Source organism: Propithecus coquereli, unplaced genomic scaffold, assembly GCF_000956105.1.
Source record: "Propithecus coquereli isolate 6110/MARCELLA unplaced genomic scaffold, Pcoq_1.0 Scaffold58, whole genome shotgun sequence".
NCBI classification, from domain to species: Eukaryota; Metazoa; Chordata; class Mammalia; order Primates; family Indriidae; genus Propithecus; species Propithecus coquereli.
This window is the reverse complement of record NW_012151729.1, coordinates 179,455-184,390: the sequence shown is the minus strand read 5'-3', so window position 1 is coordinate 184,390 and position 4,936 is coordinate 179,455. Positions and strand designations below refer to the sequence as shown.

The following is a 4,936-nucleotide window of genomic DNA, read 5'->3' as shown; positions in this document are numbered from 1 at the left end:
AAGTACCAACCAACGTGCTGCCTCTGAATAAAAATAGAGAGCTTTAAAAGGGAGGTTTTCAGCTTCAGGCTATTGCTATTCAGTTATAGTTGACCATTCTGATTCATTCCATCTCCGCTAAGACAATCCCATGATCTCTGTGTGGACAATTCCCTTGAGCCATCTCCTGTGGTACAAAGAACAAAGGACACTCACCTGCCCCTCCTGACCACTGGCTGAGGCAGGGATGCAGGTTTTAGTTCTCAAAAAGGGTGAGGGGGTTTTGAAGAGACAGAAAACATTTTTACCTTTTTTTTCAGGCCATTCTATTATAATAATAGCAAACATCATACCTAGCACAAGGTAAGTATTCAATTGATAATTGAATCCACTGTGCTGATGATGGGATCAATTTAACTAAAATGCATTATTAAGCATAGTCCAGTGCCTGGGACTGTGCAAAAGGCATAGCAGCTAAGAAATTGGCCCTAATGCTCATCTTCATGGAGTTATGGTCTATCAGAAGAAGTCAGCCCAACAAGTAATGTCAACTGTGAAAAACGTCATGAAGGGGAGAGAAAATGAAGCTATGGGAATATAAGAAGATTAAACCTTGCCTATTTTTTCCTCCCTGGCTGCTTGAGGATTGACCACCATCATGAACGACCCAGCAACTACCCAGACCGGGAAGTTCATAACCAACCAACTACTTCAGAGGAAACAAATGGTCATCGATGTTCTTCACCACAGCACTACAGGAAGGCAACAGTACCAAAGACAGAAATTTGGGAAAAACTAGCCAAAATATATAAGACCACACCAGATGTCATCTTTGTATTTGGATTCAGAACTCACTTTGGTGGTGGCAAGACATATGGCTTTGGCATGATTTATGATTTCTTGAATTATGCAAAGAAAAATGAACCCAAACACAGACTTGCAAAGCCTGGAACTATATGAGAAGAAAATGATCAAGAAAGTAGCAAAGGGAATGCAAGAACAGAATGAAGAAAGTCAGGAGGATTGTAAAGGCCAGTGTTGGTGCTGGCAAAAAGCCAAAGAAGATTCTGCAATGACATTATCTGAAGCCACTGCGTGGATTTTTCACAAGAAGATTGATAAAAGCTTTTAAAGAAACACACACACACACACACACACACACAATCTTGTCTAGATGGAAAAGGAGTCACTACTTTCTGCATCTATGAAACTCCCTAGAGCCCGTCGTCAAACCTCACACGTGGCAGGTATGCAACGATTGTTCGTTAGCTTCTTTGGAAGAAGTGTCAAACATATATTAATATTATTCTGTTTAAAGTTGCTCCTCTTCAAACTATACCTCTCCAGACACCCATCAGATTTTACAACTTTGATGAAGCTTGATGTTCAGGAGATGATTGGATTCTTTTAGAAAAACGGGAAAATAAAAATTTGCAAATAATTGCAAACATCATACTCATTTCTCATTTAAAAGGAAGCCCATTATCCTGTCAGGCCAGGGAGAGGGAAGAGAAAAATTTTCTAAAGTAAACAAAGGAAAAAAGGAATGCTAACCTCAGGGTCAATGCTGGGAATTTGGGAAAAACCCAGAAAACATAAGAAAAAATGAGAAGGAAGCACAGCAAATCACCAGAACTAAGTGGAAATCCTGAGGGGGTTAATATGCCAGGACAGTCTCCTAACAAGTAATTAATTTTCATTATCAGTCTGTACAAACAAGTTATATAAACAAATAATTATAAATAGCTACAGCAGCATGGATTTGAGGTTTTGAAATTCTCTTGCAACCCAGGATGTCAGTGCTCTACAAGTCTACATACACACCATCCATCAAAGCTGCATGCCTGTGTAACCCTCTCCAAATGATGAACACAGATATAGAATAATGGGTTAAAAGTACACGCTTTGGTAAAACACAAGTGGCTTGAATTCTGGTTGTGATGTATAACAGCCATATGACTTGGATAAAATAATTTCCTCCTCTGAAAACCAGTTAATAACTCCTGAAGTTATCCTGAAACCCACCCTGAAGAAAATCACAGGGAACTACGCTGAGGGTTAAATTCCTTGACAATGACGCAAAACAATTTTCTCTGAAATTCATCAAGCTTTGTAAAATGGACCAGACCTAAACTTTCCAGTGCCAAAAAGGCAGTTCCAGGTGAAGTAATTACCAGGTTGATTGCAGGGGCTGGGAACTGCTGGAGTGAGTCACTGATTAAGAGATTGATTTGGATTTCTATTTGAGCCATGCTTGATTAGCTTGTCCACGACAGTGAGTAATCTCGTCTTCATGGGCACATTCCATTGGACACAGAATAGCTCCATATTCCCAGCCCTGATTGCCATTCAGGAAAGAGGCATAAGTTGGTGTCATTAACACATGTTCATTTATTTTAATGGGGCATTAAGACTGATTTATATGGTGGCATTAAAGGAGAAAAATTATTCCAGCCTTACACCTATGTAAGAGCACTTAACACGATCTTGCCAGTAGGCTTTCTCAAAGGATGAACACGAGTATCTCCAAGTCAGGAAATTTCCATTTGATTGTGCCACCAGGTTGACTGCTGAGCAGAAAAGGGAGCAGGAGCACACAGGAAATCAGGTTCATCTTGCATGTTTCTTTCTGCAGTGAAGCTCATGTTATTGCTGGAGAACTCCAATGTTGGCAGAGAACAAAAGTCATACTTATTTTCCTGAATTTCTAAGAACAGCCTAAAGGCTACTGTAATTCCTTTTAATCAAAATGCTTCCTTTTTTTGTTGCTGGTAATACTTCAAGATAATGGTGTAATCATTATTGATTTCACTGCCATCCCATTCTGCATGACAGCCATACGAGCATTCAGCTCCCTATTTCTTTACAAGAAAAGTCAGGAAAAACATTACAGATTATCAATATCCTTGTATATTTTTCCCCCTTCAACATTAGTTCCTCCTCAATTCCTGTTTGCTATTTTGCCTTTCCTTTCCTAATGATTGTCTCTTTATCTGCATCCTTAATCACCAGTGGTAGTATAAGCAAAGAACCATGGAGGGGGAAACTATAAAACTCATGCCTGCTAAGAGCAGGCACACTCCATTGAGAATATGGAGAAAGATAACTTTTGGGACAAGACCCTGGAGCAACTGGGTGAGAAGAGAGCTTTCTGTGCCTGTATTTGTATCGATGTGAAAAAAGGTAAATATTTAGTGATTTATTTGTAAGCTATTTGTTTTAACTTCTGACTTGCCCATTAAAATTTGAGGACAAGATCTGACTCTGTATGTTCACAAATGAATCCTCAGTTCTTATTATTTGTCACATGAGGTGCTCAATAAATATGTCAAAGTAATGAAGGAGCAGAGGGCTTAGCTTGCTGGTGCTGTTCTCCCTGTTCACTGCCATCTCTTTGTTAGGGGAGTGAAATTGACAGGCAACCATCTTCCACGTTGGCTTTATTCAGACCTTCTCAGGATGACTGGATGTATCTGTGGCCTCTCAAGTCTGTCCCAGAGCCTTGATGTGTGTAGGATAGATCCACTACACAAAGGAATACTCACAATGACAGATAATAAGAAAAATAATTTGAGAAGTTGGGAGCTGGAAAGAGAGTCCCCAGAATAACAGCTCGACTCAAGTCACATGTTCTGACCCAATAGGATCAAAATTCTATTTTCAATCAAGGTACAGAATCCAAACATTAAAAGGATATATTTATAGAAGCCGCACATGTCTTAGTACAAGATCCTCCTCATTATTATCATTATTATTATCAAGACAAGGGCATCTGAAAATGTGGGACACATTTCATATGTAAAGCCATCTTATGCTGGCTTTCAAACTGAGAATATAATAGTGTTTGTATTACCAGCACCTCATCCTTCCAAAAATAAATGCAATTAGGCCGCCGGATGCTTCTAAACATATTGGACTTTTACCTTCCACCTGAACACGTTTCCCAGGTGTTTCTGATTTTTATGTATTTAAAAATAAGGTATAAGGCTTATGTCTGTTGATTGCCCAAATCTCTGATGCCATATCTTGTTAGTTTGAAGTGAATTCATTTTCATTTTATCTTTCTTTCAATCTAACACCATCAGTAATTTCACACGAGAATCAACTCTAATATGCTCATATCTCATCAAGAAAGATAATGGCCCTGCCAAGAAGATGGGGTTTTTTAGGTGTGATTCTTCAGTGAAGCAGAACTTTGTAGAAGCCGGGAGGCTGAAATGACATTTCTGATTTTCCTAGATTAAACTGACCCTGACATATTCTCAGGAAAAATGGCTATGTCAATCAGGGAAACAGATTTAAATTGCTTATTTTGGTATTGCTACCTATCGCTTTCCTTTATGCCAAACATCTAAGCTGATGAATTTACTATTCAATAGTTGGTGATTTCATCTATGCTGCAAAATGAAAACAAATCACGGTAGTGATCCCAGGGAACAAACTCTATCAGCTCATAAAACCTAGTTCTCCCATCCAGTATTTTAAGCCCTTGAGTCTTTTGAACTGTCAAAGCAATGGAACAAAATTCATGATTTCTCTCCTATTTACAGAAAATCTCGTAAGAAAGAAACTGTGCCCATGCAAGTAGATTGAGCCAAAAAGAACGTTTTTTGGTGTGATGTGGCAACTGGCCACATCTAAATTGAGTGTGTGTGTGTGGCAGGGGAGGGGTTGGGGCAAGAAAAGCTAACATCTGATTTCATCTATTCATACGACAGATATCAAGACTCTACCATAACCCTCATTTTTATGAACTGTAAAACATTTACTTCTAGCACTCTAGAACCAAAATGAGATAAATCGGTTAAGAGATAATCTTCAGGAAAAGCTAATATGATGATTCTCATACAAATATAAAAATGAATGTTAAAGAATTTATTTAACTCATGATGAAACCAGATGTTATAACCTATGGCAAGGAAAAGTCACAGAAGCACAAATTTATATGGAGTAAAGG

General features: G+C 38.6%; 1 pseudogene; it reads left to right on the top strand.

The window, feature by feature from the left end:
- The first annotated feature begins 637 nt into the window (after nucleotides 1-637).
- LOC105821512 lies at nucleotides 638-1,055 on the top strand (annotated as a pseudogene).
- The last annotated feature ends 3,881 nt before the right edge of the window (nucleotides 1,056-4,936 follow it).